Genomic DNA, 15,785 nt, shown 5'->3' on the forward strand with positions numbered 1-15,785 from the left:
ATTTACAGTGGGAGAAGCTCGAGAGCTGGGTAGGCGATATACTTGTTCGAACAAACTCACGCCGTTGCAGGACGAGTCGGCAGAGTGCGTGTCCCAACGTCTCTAAGAACTTGCTCACTCACCTGTTGAGGAAGAAGCTCCCGTCCAAGAGGAACCCACACAACTCGAAGAACCCACTGAACCCGAGGCTCCCGCGGAGGAAACCGAGCAACTTGTCGTTGATATTACTGACCTTTCTGATTCTGAACCTGATTGTAGTGAAGATATGGTGACTCAGAAGACCATGACCATAGACCGTTTTGTGCCCGGTGGGAGGCAGGCCGCGCAACAGCAACCGCCTCAGGGCTAAGCGCCTCCCTCCACCTCCTTCCCAAACCTGACGAACTCGAAAGAGGCAACATGTTGCCGATCATACTTCTATTGGTCCGGGAGATGCAGTGACTCGGACTCCCCCCCGGCCATCCGGCGGTATTGTCATTCAAGAGTCGCAGATCCAGGTCGAGGCGAGCGTGGCGTCCTCTTCCCAAGCAGCGCAGGCGTGGCAGCACAAGTTTTTGTTGGACGGCAAGCCACTCCCCGCGAGCACTTGTGTACGGGTTTGGGATAAAGGTGAAGGGGGTCGTGTTGCCCAAAGTTTGGAGCATGACCTTCTTCTACTCGAGGACGTGCACACTTTTGAAGAGGGGATGGAGGAATCTATGGAAAGAAGGTTGTAGTGGCACACTATTGTGGTAATCCTTCGTTTGCTGATTTCTTACTAATCCTTATATATATTTATTATTTTCCATTCATCTTTTCCTTCATTACCATACAAATTCCTATTGTTTCATTAGGCTGCACAACTGGCCCACATCCTTGATGGGCGTGTAAAGGAACTTTCCGAGGATGCTGACCGGGAGAAGGCTACTAGGGAAACGGCTGTTAAAACAACAAAGGAGAAAATAAAGGCTATTGATACTGTCGAGAAGAAAGTTGTTACCGTAGAAAAGGCTAAGGCGCTGGTGGAGAAAAGGTCCGTGGAACTCTTGGCAAAGCAAAATGAGACAAATCTAAAATTAGCCGAGGCAGTTAGTCTGAATACTGCACAAGCCGAGGAACTTGTCGATTTGAGAGCGACTTTGGAGGCTTGCGAAGAAAAATGATACAACGAAGGATTCGCAGACGTCGAGAATTCTGCGGAGCCAGTTGTGAATTAGGCTCGGAGATTGGGTTTTGAGGCCAGTTGGTTTGCTGCTTTGCAAGCCTTGGGGGTCCCTGAAGATTCTCCTCTAAGGGATCCCGGCCAGATACCATTCCCGAGCTCAATTCCAGCCGCGCAGAACCCCCCGGTGCCAATTGACAAAGAAGAGACGGCGAGCATGAGGGAATTTGTGGAGCAAATAGACGCTCATGTGGAATTGGATGACATGGAAGCCACCAGTATCCCTCGTGTTGGTGATCAGCCTGGCGGGGACCTCCTTCCTGCAGCCGACCAGCAGCAAACCAAGACAGCCGCCCAAACAGAACCTGTAGACCCAAGGACTTAACTGCCAAACCAGATCCTCACTGCTTATATTTATTTTTCTTATCTTTTGATATTTTATTTTATTTAGTCAATTTACCTATGTCACCGGGTTGTGGTGACTAAACAATTGTTTTCTTTTTCGGGTATAACTCATATACAGTCACCGGGTTTGGTGATGAAACATTGGTTTCATTTTTCTGTTGATTTGTTGGAATAATGATTTATTTGCTGAATGTTTGCTTTGGTCATACTCATGAATGCTTAGCTACCGCATTGTTTTTTGTTTTTTGTTTTGTTTTGTTTTGTTTTTTTGTTTTTTTGTTTTTTTTTTTTTTTCGTGCATGTATTGCCGGGGATGGTTTGTAAGGTAGAATAGGTCAAGCCCCCAGATATATGGAAATCTTAACACATATTTACCTCCTCAGGAAGATGCATGGTAGGCTTCCACCTTCCCGGGAAGTAAGTTTTTGTCCTTAGGATATATATATATATATATATATATTTAGTATAAGGTTTCCACTTGCTCGGTGATAGAAGTCGAACTGTGGATCAGGTTTCTATCCTTAGAATATTTTTAATAGAAGGATTCCACATACTCGGTGATAGTGATTGAACCGGGAATCAGGCTTCTATCCTTAGGATTTTTTTGGGTATAAGGTTTCCACTTGCTCGGTGATAGTAATCAAACTGGGAATCAGGCTTATGTCCTCAATATTTTTAATAGAAGGATTCCACCTGCTCGGTGATAGTGATCGTACCGGGAATCAGGCTTCTGTCCTTAGGATATTTTTAATAGAAGGATTTCACTTGCTCAGTGATTGTGATCGAACCGGGAGTCAGGCTTCTATCCTTAGGATTTTTATTTATTTATTTATTTTTTGCATAAGGTTTCCGCCTGCTCGGTGATAGTAATTGAACCAGGAATCAGGCTTCTGTCCTTACAATATTTTTAATGGAAGGATTCCACCTGCTCGGAGATATTGATCGAACCGGGAATAAGGTTTCTGTCCTTAGGATTTTTTTTTGTATAAGGTTTCCACCTGCTCGATGATAGTAATCGAACCGGGAATCAAGCTTTTGTCCTCAAAATATTTTTAATGGAAGGATTCCACTTGCTCGGTGATATTGATTGAACCGGGAATCAGGTTTCTGTCCTTAGGATATTTTTAATAGAAGGATTTTACCTGCTTGGTGATTGTGATCGAACCGGGAATCAGGCTTCTCCTTAGAATATTTTTTAATAGAAGGATTCCATCTGCTCGGTGATATTGATCAAACTAGGAATCAGGCCTCTGTCCTTGTGATTTTTTTTTTTTTTTTTAGCTTCCCCTTTACACATTATCTGGCAATTCTAAATAAGTAATAATAAAATTGAATACGAGAAACCTCATCATCATATTAGCTAATGTGATGTACATATATGGACTTACACCTCCACGCACGGATAGTTAGTGATAAAACTTCTTAAGATTGTGAACATTTCATGGCTGAGGAAGTGGCCTTTCATCAAGGTCTTCTAAATAGTACGCTCCCACGCCCGCAATGGCAGTAACTCTATACGGTCCCTCCCAAGCTTGGGCTAGCTTCCTGGCATTTGTATCTCGCATATTCCCCACGACTTTCCTCAGCACCAAGTCTTCAACATTGAATTCCCTAGCCTTTACATCTCGGTTGTATCGTTGGGCAAGTTTCTGCTGATACTCTGCCAGTCGTATAATTGCTACTTCTCGACACTCATCCAACCAATCCAAGCGTTCTACCATTAACTCATTGTTTTAGGCAGTGTCGAATCTTGCAACTCGTGCACTGCATAGGTTTACCTCGGCCAGTACCACGGCTTCTGCTCCATACGTTAAGGAGAACGAAGTCTCCCCTGTGGACCTTTTGGGAGTTGTACGGTAAGCCCACAAGACGTGTGGTAGCTCTTCTGCCCACCTTCCTTTTGCCCCATCCAATCTTCTCTTCAACCCATTCACGATTGCCTTGTTGGTCGCTTCAACTTGGCCATTGCTCTGTGGATACGTTGGAGTGGAATACCTGTTCTTGATGCCGAGATCTCCACAAAAGGCGCGAAAAGCTTTACTGTCAAACTGTAGCCCGTTGTCTGATATCTGCCAGTTCGACACCCCAAATCTCGTGATTATGTTTTTCCACACAAACTTCTTGATGTCTACATCCTAGATATTAGCTAAAGCCTCAGCTTCTGCCAATTTTGTGAAGTAATCAACTGCCACCAGCACGAACCTGTGATTGCCTGTTGCGTGGGGAAATGGGCCGAGAATATCTATCCTTCATTGTGCGAGTAGCCATGGACTACTGACGGGATTCAAATGACCTGTTGGCTGGTCAATCAGGGGAGCGTGTTTTTGTCATTGCTCACATTTATGCACATATTCAGCTACATCTTTCTGCATCTGCGGCCACCAAAATCCCTGAGTCATCGCTCGGTGTGCTAATGAGTGCCCCCTCACATGACTGCCACACACCCCGTCATGCAACTCGAACAGAAGCTTATTTACTTTCTCAAGGTGTAAGCATGAAAGGTACGGTCCTCCAAAAGACCTCTAGTATAACTTGCGATCTACTGACAGCGAATATCAGGAAGCCACTCGACGGATCTTTTTGGCCTCTTTTTCATCGACTAGAACTCGATCCTCGGCCAAGAAGTCAATGATCGGGTTCATCCAACATGGCCTAGTTGCTGAAATCATGGCGACGTCAACCCCGGCCGTGGTGGTGTTATCTGCCATACTAATACTTGGCTCCCATATAAGCTCTACTTTAATAAGCCGAGGCACCTTCTCGGTCATTGACAAGGCTAGCGTGGCTAAGGAGTTAGCGTGTTTGTTCTGCGCCCGGCCAACTTGGGCCACCTTCACCGTACAGAACTAGTTAATGATTTGCTTTACTGCCTACAAATAGGCTTTCATCTGAGAATCCCAAGCTTCAAAGCTACCCTGGACTTGATAAACAACCAGCCAAGAATTAGAGTAAATTTCTACATCCCAGGCACCCATGCATGAAATGGTCCTTAATCCGGCAAGAAAGGCCTCATACTTTGCCTCGTTATTAAAGGCCTTAAATCCCAATCTGAAGGAATGCTCCAACCGTATTCCCTCTAGAGTAATTATGACGATTCCGGCACCAGCCCCCATGGCACTCGAAGCATTGTCCACAAACACTCTCCATGGGTGATTCTCTATATGACAGATCATCTTCCCGTTGTTTTTTGGAGAACTCCACAACGAAATCAGCAAGGACCTGCCCATTTATTGAGTTTCGTGGCCTATATCGTATGTCAAAGGAACCTAGCCTTGTCCCCCATTTAGCTATTCAACCTGTGAAGTCTGGCCTCTTTAACAATGACAGTAAAGGATACTTGGTTAGGACGAATACAGTATGAGCTTGAAAATAATGCGGCAGCTTCCTCGTAGCTTGCACTGGGGCTAACACCAGTTTCTCCAAGGGCAGGTATCTTGTCTCGGCATCAACCAGGGTTTTGCTGATGTAATACACTGGTTGCTGTATTCCTTGGTCTCTTAACAACACGGCGCTTATGGCATGATCGGACACTGAGAGGTACATGAATAAATCCTTCCCAGAATCCGAGGCTGTTAACATGGGCGCTTACATCAGATAATCCTTCAAATCTCGGAAGGCTCTGTCACATTTCTCATTCCACTGAAATCCCTTCCACTTCTTCAGAAGCTGATAGAACGGTTTACAGCGATCAGTAAATTTGGAAATGAACCGGTTAAGTGCAGCTAATATCTCGGTCAATACTTGCACTTCTTTTGGATTGCTCGGCGGCCTGAGGCAATTCACGGCTTCGATCTGATCGGGGTTGGCCTTTATTCCCCGATTGGTGATCAGATACACCAAGAACTTACCAGCCCCCACACCAAAAGTGCACTTCTCAGCATTTAGGCGCAACTTATGTTGCTGAAGTACCTCAAACACTCCCCAAAGATCTTCTACATGTCGTGCTTCTTGTTTACTCTTCACCACCATATCGTCGATGTATACTTCTACCGTACGCCCTATTTTATCTCGGAACATCCTTGTCATCATCCGTTGGTACGTGGCTCCGGCGTTCTTCAATCCAAATGGCATCATATTATAGTGATAGTTGGCATCCGGGGAGATGAATGCTATCTTTTCTCGGTCCTCAGGTGCTTGGGCAATTGATGAAACCCCTGAAAGGCGTTGAAGAAACTCATCCTCGGGTGTCCGTATGTGGCATCTACCAATCGGTCAATCTTCGGCATAGGGAACAGATCTTTCGGGCATGCCCAGTTTAAGTCCGTGAAATCCACACAAACCTTTCACTTGCTATTCTTCTTCTTCACTACCACGGTATTTGCTAGCCACTCTTGGAAGAAGATCTCCCTTATCACCCTAGCTTCCTTCAGCCTTTGGATTTCCAACTTTACCGCGTCAACATGCTCCTTGGCCGCTCTCTTTAGCTTTCGCTTCTTTGGGGGGAATGATGGGTCCATGTTAAGCTTATGGACAATGAACTCAGGGTCCATTCCGGGCACTTCATACGAACTCCATGCAAAAACATCCACATTCTGCATAAGGAATAACAACACCTCTACCTTATCCTGGTTCTTCATGCTCGTCCCTATTTGAAAATACCTATCAGTATCTGGTAAGATTTTAATCTTCATCAGCTTCTCAGCACAACTAGCCCCCACTTCTTCTCGAGGCTTCTGTGATTGCTATAATGATGCCTCCTCGGTGGTTTTCTTCTGTTTAGCCTGTTTGCCCTTCCACCTGACTGTGGCAATTAGGCATCGCCTTGCCACTTGCTGGTTTCCTCGTACTACAGCAACGCCCTGTTCGGTAAGGAATTTAACTTTCACGTGTAAGGTGGACGGGACAGCCCACATTGCATGAATCCACGGCCTTCCCAGGATCGTCGTGTATGGGGAGAATGATCTGACTACTATGAAGGTCACCATCACTTCCTTAACTTCAATATTTATAGGTAGGGAAATTTGACCCTCGGGGATCACCACCCTTCCATCAAACCAGACCAACGACGTATTATACTTCGTCAAGTCCTGATTTTTTAATCCAACCCCTTCGAATAGGTTCGGATACATTACATCGGCCCCGCTTTTTTGGTCTATCATCACTCTTTTCACTAAGAAGCCGCTTATCCACGTCGTTATTACCAACGTGTCATCGTGTGGTTGAGTCGTTCCCTCCAGATCTTCCTCGTCAAAGGAGATAGGCACCCAACCAACTTTTATCCTCTTTTCAGGAGGTTGTTTTTCCGAGTAATTTTCTTTGGGTGCCACTGTCAACACCCTTCTCCCAGTTATAGTCGCGCCTCTTGGGGCAGCATGGATGACCTCAATCACCCTTAATGGTGGCGAGAGAGGGTTCCCAGTTTTCGGAGTCTACTATGAACTCTTTCAAATATCCTGCCTTTACTTGTTGCACTAGGTGATCTTTTAATACCCGGCACTACTCAGTGGTGTGCCCCTTATCCCTGTGGTATGTGCATTACAAATTTTGATTCCTCCGAGATGGGTTGCCCCTCATCTTGTTCGGGTACTTGAAGAACGGTTCATTCATAATCTGGTTTACGATCTTATGTACTGGCTCCCATCTTGAAATCCTTCCTTGGTCTTGGGGGAAAAACGCCCTGCCGGGAACGATTTAGCAATGGGGCCTTGCCCTTATTCTACAGCCGATCATTCTCAAGGTGTTTATATTCCTCAATACGCCTCATAAGTTGTCTCATATCCTCAGGAGGTCTTTTCGTCAACGACTCTCGTAGTTCAGAATCCTCGAGCAGCCCTATTCTAAAAGTGCTTGCTGCAATCTTCTCGTTACCTCCACCAATTTCGTTGTATAGCTCCCAATACTGGCCGGCATAACTCCGAAGGGTTTCGTCGACCCTCATCTTTATAGATAGTAATGCGTCCACTGGTTGTGGCACTCGGCTGCATGTTACAAATCGAGCACTGAATTCCTGGATCAGCTCGGCAAAAGTGTGAATGGAACCTTTTCGCAACCCATTAAACCATCTCAACGCCGTGGGTTCGAGACTTGAGGGAAACACCTTACACATCAGCGTATCGTTGTGTGTGTGCAAAGACATCATGTGGATATAATGACTGACGTGCTCTATCGGGTCTGTTTTCCCATTGTAGGAGTTGAATGGCGGCCATGTAAATCTGCTTGGCATAGGGGCTCGTTCAATTTCGTTTGAGAACAGCGATCGAGCAGCCCTTCGTAAGGCTCGGCTCATAGCATCCATAGCGGCGTTGTAGGGCTGTCGCTCCTCCAGGGAATCCAAACCACGGTCTGCATATCCGTGTGAACGTGAACGGGCCCAGCGTTGACGCGATTCCCGAGAATGGGAGCGGTTCCTACGTCGGCGTGATTCTCGGGAAAGGGAGCGATCCCGGCGTCGAATGCCGTGGGTCCGAGACTTGAGGGAAACACCTTACACATCAGCACATCATTATGTGTGTACAAAGACATCATATTGATATAATGACTGACGTGCTCTACTAGGTCTGTTTTCCCATCGTAGGAGTTGAATGGCGGCCGTGTAAATCTACTTGGCATAGTTGCCCGTTCAATTTTGTTTGAGAATGGCGACCGAGCGGCGCTTCGTAAGGGTCGGCTCATAGCATCCATAGCGGTGTTATAGGGCTGTTGCTCCTCTGGGGAATCTGAACCATGGTTGGCATATCCTCGTGAACGTGAACGGGCCTAGCGTTGACGCGACTCCCAAGAATGGGAGCAGTTCCTGCGTCAACGTGATTCTCAAGAAAGGGAGCGATCCCGACGTCGACAGGAACCGGACTGACTAGATCCCCCCTCACCCCGATTTCCCATGCTACCATCCCTCCTTTCTAGGTTATCTCGGTCCCTTCTTTGGCGCCAATCTCTTGCCTCCAACTCCAAATCCCTCACCAGTCTGCGCAACCGCTCCAGCTCCTGGTCTCTCTCGTCAAATTGCCCGTGCCCTGAGGCATCTGACATTGTTCGGTGAGTTTGGTCTGATCCCTCCCTAAGGCCAGACTCTTCGTCTCTTCGCTCGTGCTCCTTATCCTCACGTCTTTTTTGTCTTCTCTCCTGCCATGTGGATTCCCGAGAAGACCCCACAGATCCGCTTTCGACGTGGCCTCCCGAACGCCCTTCAAACATCTTCTCACGCGTGAGTCTCAGTTGAACCATAGCTTCGTAGGATAGCTCATGGTGGGCGCCAATTTTGCGTGCCAGAAATGAGGCTGTTGGGCCTAATCTCACTTGGGCTCACAACTTATTTGCAATGTGGGTTTAGGATTTCCTACTTCGGGTCGTTCTCGGCACAGAGACTCAACGAAGTAGCTCCTTTCTCTCTCTCTCTATCTTCCTGAATCACTTTTTTTCTTTACTTACTATTTTCTTGAGAACCTTTCAATAACCTTTTCCTTTCCTCAACTTCTCATATTTATAGCTCTGGATTAGTGGAGAGGTCATGATTACTGCTTTGGTTAGTGCAATTGTAGGTCCAATATCATCAGTTGTAAGTGGATGGTTAGGTGGGAGTGGAATGTGATGAAAGTGGCCTTGGAACTTAGTTCCAACTCGAGCAGGCACGCCCGGCAACGGTGTTTCCTAGGCACTGCCGGGCATGCTATGGATGGGGGTTTGGACATTATTCTTTCTCTACTGCTTAGGAATGATTTGTTGAGCAAGGGTCAGGTGGCAAAATTTGGGCTTGTAGTTTTTGTAGGTTCAGGTTGGGGTTTTAGGTAGAAAGAGATTAGGGCTATGGGCCACGTTGCTGGGCTAGAACTCAAGGTCCAAATGGATCTGGGTACCTTGGTGCCGTACAGAATGAGTTTGAAGAATTTGATGATTTGTATAAATTTACTTGCTAGATTCAAGAGAAAATATAGGAGAAAGAGAGTAGGGGGAAGAGAGAGAATCAGATGATAGAGGAAAGAGAGAGAATGAAATGAAAGAGGAGAAAGAAAAAAAAATTAAAATATCAAATAGAAAGCTACAACAACACTATAAATATACACATTTACTGTAACAATAATGGATACGTACAACGTTAAACATAGTCGGGGTAAATCTAAAAAGGCTTATCACAAAAAATGCCCCAAAAAATAGGGAGAGATTGTTTATAGATTACCAATGTGGAACCATTAATAACTAACTGATTAGAAATGCATTCCATGTGCCACACCTAAATATTCACACAAGCAGCAATGTTGTCACACTTATTAGTTATTAGGAACTATCATACTTAATTACATATGATAGTTCACGTAGTGTAAGAAGGAGGAATTGGGTTATATCATTCCTCTGAGGAGGGAATAACGCTTCTTGTTGACACGAGAAGAGTTTGAGAGAAATTATCTATACTACTATTTAAGGAGTTTTCCCTATTTAGAATCCTCATTTTTTTTGTTAAAAAAAAAAAAAAAATTTCTCTACATCCCTATGTTTAAGAAGAGACAAAGTTAAAGGACAATCCGGTAAAATACAACTTTAACTCGCGCTAAAACATTGCCTAAAAAATAGGGTTACTTTCCTATTGATTTTCAAAATGCTTTTATTCACTTATAAACTAGATTCTCAAAATAAAAATTATATATATAAAATAAAAACACATTTTTTTTTCGCTATAAAATAGGATCACTAAACCCAACGTTTTCACCTTTTTTTTTCTTATCCTTTTTTTCCCATTTATCAAGACATAAACTTCTCTCTCTCTCTCTCTCTTCTTTTTCGGTTTCCTTTCTTCTAAAATCTAATCTCATGTTTTTTTTTTTTTCAAATCTATTCTTCTTTATTTTTGAATTATTAAAAAAAAAAAGGGTGATTTTTAATGTACTCCATTTTTTTCTTTTTAATGATTTATTTATTATTTATGTTGGTGTTTGAATTGTTCTATCTTCACATCTGTTTGTACTGCCTTTTTTTCATTTTGATGAATGTATTTTCTATGTCCAAAATAAAAATCATTATGCGTGTGCTTTAATTGGATAGAAGATAAAAACGTTTTAAATTGAGATGCATGGAAAATTATGACACTAAATCCAAAAAAGCCTCATCACACGCACGAAGCATGTGTGATGAGTCTAGTATATTTTTATGGTTCTACTTCGATAGATTATATGCCCCTTTAATAATTTTACGATTCTTAGGATATATTGAGAAATAAAATTTTGTTGAGAGAGACATACTTCTTAGTATAAAATTTTCTTTTTATTCAAGGACATTTTAGAAAAAATATACTGTTATCCCAAAATTTACCTATTGCACATATAATTATATAATCTTTATTATAAATGAATTGAATTAGAAAAAAAAATATAGAAGAATGTTTTACTAATTATATAGAATAAATATTTTTTTGATAGATAGTTATAATAATGGGAGAGGGAGCTCGAACCATGATTCTTCTCATAAAGAAAAACAATTACATTCACATAACTATAAGGCTTTTGACTATAAGTATAACAAAATATTAAAACTACATCAATACACCCTCTTATGAATAATTATTTGAAAATTTCTTTTTTTCCCTTTTAAATAGTGAGATTTGAACTCTCATCCAATAGTGGTAGAAACTTTACCATTTTATGAAGAGATGTTAATTATTCATGCATGTCCTCCACATCTTTTAAATAATTGGCATACAATTTTATTATCATTAAATAAATGTAAAAATAATTTGATTATATCATAAACTAGAGGGTCAATATTAAGTAGAAACAAAAAGGCGTGAGAGGGTGTTTTAATTATGTAGGGACGCGTTTTGATCATTGGCCCGAGGTATGATTGGATCCAAGCCCAATAGGCCTAGTACAATGAATTTGTAGAGAGTGGGTTGGAGAACTTGGCTCTAATGAATGACTTAACAGTTAGAATGGATTTTAGCAGATAATCAAACAGAAATGGACTAGAGTTATCTAAGTAAATTTTTCCTCGGCACAATCCAAGGAGGTATGTTCTAGTATATATTGATTGAAAATGGTTTCAGATATCATTCAATCTGCTATAGTGCTTTTTCGTACAAATTTCTGATCCCCTCTCTATGGAGGGTCTCTTACATTATTTGTTGATCATTTAAGCCACTACTTAAGTGCTTGTCCCATCGGACACCCCTTCAGACCTTTTGTGAGTTGAGGTAGCCAAGACAGCACTGTTCAGGGGTCTTCTTCACATTAATGCAACTAGAAAGTTAGCTGCAGAGCATTTAATGCTGTGGCAGCAGCCTTCCCTCAGATATTTCTGGATTTCCATCCCCTCGTACGTTCATAATGTACATCTCCATCAATGGAATTTCCTGGAAAGTCACTTTGGACAAAAGGATATACATTTGGTCTGTGCTTCACTTATCCAAGGAGACACTCCTCCTCAGACTATTTCCTCCAACATTTCCATTTGTGACATAATCAAGAGACTCTAAGCTTAACACCCTCACTACTTTTTATTCGTCCTCGAATCACCCCACATTCTCGGCCAAGGCCCAAGGCCCAATATATAATTTGGACCCTCATCCCTACAAATTATTTTAAATAAGATAAGATGTCAACCTTCAAAAAAAAAATTCTCAACTTAGTTATATGAAATTAATCTTATTTTGATTCTAACAAGATAAAAATTAATCTTATTTAAAATAAGTATATATTTGGTTTCATAATTTACAAGATATACACTTGAGATAAAATATTTCTCTTATGTTTGTTTTATTTTGCTTTGTTTTGTTTTGTTTTTTATTTAGGGCAAAACTTAGGTATAGTTAGATTCCCATCTTAATTTAAATTCTGCCATGTAGCTTTTTTCTTATAGAATGAAAGTGTATTTTTTAGCTAAGTAACCACATGACAAAATTTTAAGAAGTGAACTTAAGAAACAGTATCTAAGGTACTGTAAATTTTGTCCTTTTATTTATGTACATGTAATAAGTAGGGAGGATAGATTCAAGCCCATATTCCTTTTTTATAAAAGAATAAGGTAAAACCAATGAATCAAAAGACTACTCGCAAATTAAATCTTATTTAAACAAAACGATTAATAATATCAAATATATACAAAATGTCACCCTCATGAAAAATTCTCAAACTTAACTAAATCTTATATCATCATTAATTTAGTAAAAATAAAAGTTTATACGGATTTCATTGTTAGAAAAATAGTATGGAGTGAATAAGAAATTGATATTTTCTATGTTCACTTAGATGTTATTCCTTCTCAAAAAAAAAAAAAAAAAAAAAAAAAAAAAAAAAAAAAAAAAAAAAAAAACTTAGATGTTATTAGAAGTGATAAAAATCCTGAGTCCTACATAGGAAAGGAAATAGATAATATATGAGTTTATATGCTCATGAGTTGGACATTGGGTTGGGCTTTGGGCATATGTGGACTGGGCCTACTTGTCCAAATAATAATATTTTATTATTTTAATTTTTGAGTCAGTTAATCTGTGTACAACAGTTATTACTGAAACAGTGCCTGTTCAGTAACATATAATAATTCATAATCCCTCATTCATAAAAACAAATTTTCAAAAAACTCTTTTGTGCATTCATTTTATGTCAAAGAGAGAGAAAGAGACATTGAGTAGTTCACAGAGCACGACCTTGTGTGCTTCGTTTTCGTGTTGTAGATCATTTTATCCTAGGAGGTAGACGTCTATGAGTCTCAAAGCACCACAGTGATTGTGTGAGGGGCGAAATTTGCTTTAAGGAGATTGTGTTAAACACAAGATTTGATCTGAATCATTCATTCTTCACGTATTTGGTCTGTGAGTTTTTAATTATTTTCAGTTTTCTTCTTATATATATTCAATATTTGTTTATTGTTTTTGCCTATCACATCTATTTGTGTTATTGCTTATTCTTAGATCTGTGTATTGTTTATTTTGCTTTATCACAAAAGTAAATTGTTGAAATATATCCAACATTCATTGAATCATGAAATGGCTAAAATCATCACTTATAGCTATGGTTCAAATTCTTTTAAAGGCTCGAATAGACTTTGTAACTCTTATGAATCGATGATAATAAATTGTGACTATTTTTTAGGATAGAAAATAAGCTGTGACTCTTAAGGATTTCAAATACCGCTACTTTATTTACTATTTTTGAGGAGGGATAGAGACTAGAGAGGGTGGATTTAATTATTGGAGGAGATATAAGAAAGTGTGGTATCGATCATTTGATTCGTTTCGGGTTCTATCCCATATATCCCAGCATTATGTGACATTGGTTGCTATTCTTTAAAAAGTCATAAAACTCATAATATTGTTTGTGGAGTCGTACGTGAGATACAGCACAAAACATCAAATCGATATCTCAAGCATCACGTGTGACATCCAAAATACGTCCATCATGAACGCGTCGAGTCATAAATCGACATTTATAATTACACATATTAGAGATTCTCCAAGATTTTCTGGAGCAAGAAAAAGTGCATGTAACGGACCAAAGGTCCAAAAATGATTGCATGAAATTTCTTTTTGTTTGATAGTTTATACTTTCTGGTGTGGATGGGATTGGGCAATAAAAAACTCATCAATACTGAGAATGAGATCATTTTGTTCTCAAACTTTGCTTCTAGATGTCCAAAGTGCCATTAATTATTATACAGGGATAGGTCCTTAGTTGGTAACCAGTAGTAACCCACAAAGGATTTGGTTAATCCTAATCAATCGTGGCCTTGTGGCAAAAGTGTTGAATCTTTGGAAAGGTGGTGTGGCGGAGGGCACATTATTCAGTTTCAAATTAAATACATGTAATTGAGTAGGGGACGAGTCTATTTAGTGGGCACCAAATGCTATTATTGACTTGGACACCCATTTTATTTATCCACTACAAATCGTGGCCTTGTGGTAAAAGTGTTGAATCTTTGGAAAGGTGGTGTGGCGGAGGGCACATTATTCAGTTTCAAATTAAATACATGTAATTGAGTAGGGGACGAGTCTATTTAGTGGGTACCAAATGCTATTATTGACTTCTTCTTTTTTTATGAGAATCAAATGCTATTATTGACTTGGACACCCATTTTATTTACCCACTACAATTTTGAAGAAAGTTTGATATATATTATATTATTAAGGCCCTTTTGGGCGTTTCCAAATGCCGTCCACCTGTCCAGTTTTGATTAGAAAAAATAGTAGAATGGCAACAAGGGTCACTGACTAGAATTGCACAAGTCCAAACTGACCAAGTTTAGGGGACAGAGTCAGACCAAAAAGTGGGAGGTAATATTTGGGGAAGGCATTCAATTGAGCCGGCTTCTATAGAGTATAGACTAAATGTAGGCCTCTTTATGAATATGATGTGAAAGAAGCAAAAAGAAAGAAAGAAAAAAAAAAAGGTTGCGTCGCCTGAGAGATTCGAACTCTCGCGGGGAAACCCCATGTACTTAGCAGGCACACGCCTTAACCACTCGGCCAAAGCGACTCTTGATGACATTTCGACGGCATAGAAGAATATTAAACAAAGGATATTCGCTTGTGATTTACATGTGAGGTACGTCGTTATTGGCTTATGGCTTACACACATTTTGTTTTCTTCACAAGAGTTATTATTTTTAGTAAAGGGGGAAGATTATTCCTTTCTTCCCTACTTCGAATAACAACAATATGGAAGAAGAATATTAACATTGGTTCTCTTCTCTTGCTTTCGTTAAAGAAAAAGTTAAATTGGTTATCTCAAGCTACATTTCCCTACGTAATCCATAAAGATGGCTAGAGATTGCATGAATCAGAATCATGTTATATTAGGGGCAAAAAATTAGAATTTTAAGAATGAGAGATCAAAGTAATAACATAACATATACAAAAGTTCAACAAATTTAAGAAATCATATAAGTAATATGAAGATTTTGAGGAACCAGAAGTATACATTTTGAAAATTTTTAGAATAGTTCCACCCCGGGTTACATACTTATATATAAGGAAACATGTTAGGAACTCCACATTTGGGTATAGATAGAAGTTTTGTAATAATTTTTGTAATCCCTTTAGTTAGTTAGTTGAGATTAGGATGAGTTAGTTAAGATTTGAGCATATGTAATTCATTTAACACATGGCTTAATTCTTAGAGTACATGATGAATTAACTAGCCAATATTATTAGTAAGGGGAGGAGATTATTCATTTCTTCTCTATTTCAAATAACAACAATAAGGGAGAAGAATATTCATATTGTTTGTCTTACTTTTCTTACTTATATTAAAGAAAAAGCTAAATCGGTTACCTCAAGACACATTTCATTACATCATTAGTAGAGACGGTTAGGGGTTGA

The 15,785-nt window shown here is 40.4% G+C and overlaps 1 non-coding gene across 1 annotated transcript; it reads right to left on the reverse strand.

Moving 5' to 3' along the window:
* Positions 1 to 14,858: 14,858 nt before the first annotated feature.
* Positions 14,859 to 14,940, reverse strand: TRNAS-GCU (transfer RNA serine (anticodon GCU)). Its single transcript has one exon. It is a non-coding gene; the product is annotated as a tRNA-Ser (tRNA).
* Positions 14,941 to 15,785: the final 845 nt, after the last annotated feature.

This window comes from Quercus robur, chromosome 6, assembly GCF_932294415.1.
Source record: "Quercus robur chromosome 6, dhQueRobu3.1, whole genome shotgun sequence".
NCBI lineage: Eukaryota > Viridiplantae > Streptophyta > Magnoliopsida > Fagales > Fagaceae > Quercus > Quercus robur.